The sequence below is a fragment of the Geospiza fortis genome, unplaced genomic scaffold, assembly GCF_000277835.1.
Source record: "Geospiza fortis unplaced genomic scaffold, GeoFor_1.0 scaffold97, whole genome shotgun sequence".
NCBI lineage: Eukaryota > Metazoa > Chordata > Aves > Passeriformes > Thraupidae > Geospiza > Geospiza fortis.
This window is the reverse complement of record NW_005054343.1, coordinates 3852674-3853163: the sequence shown is the minus strand read 5'-3', so window position 1 is coordinate 3853163 and position 490 is coordinate 3852674.

Genomic DNA, 490 nt, shown 5'->3' with positions numbered 1-490 from the left:
GGAAATTACTAACCAATCTTAATAGAGAAGCTGTCCTTGGGAAGTCACTAACGCTGAAGTTCTCTGTGTAAATAATGGCACAGAAAGCCTGATGGGTGTGCTGGATTTGTGGAACAGCATCGAGCTCCCAGGCTGGGGCAGCTCTGAAATAAACAACCGATGTTTCTCTGGAGTGTGTCATGATCGGCTCGGTGCACAGCAAGGAACGAGCCCGATTTTGTGGGTAACAGCAGGGCCAGAGCAGTGAGGAGACCCCGGGGTCCATGGGGGTGAGGAGCTCCAGGGGCCCGTGGGGCTGAGACGTGCTGGGGCTGAGGAGCCCGGGATGGGGTCCCAGAGCCCTGAGGGGTCCCAGGCGGGGCTCAGGGGCGGCTGTGAGGCCCGGAGCCCCTCACTCTCCCGGAGCCCCTCACGCCCCCCAGAGCCCCTCACGGCCCCGGAGCCCCTCAGCCTCCAGAGCCCCACAGTCTCCCGGAGCCCCTCACCCCCC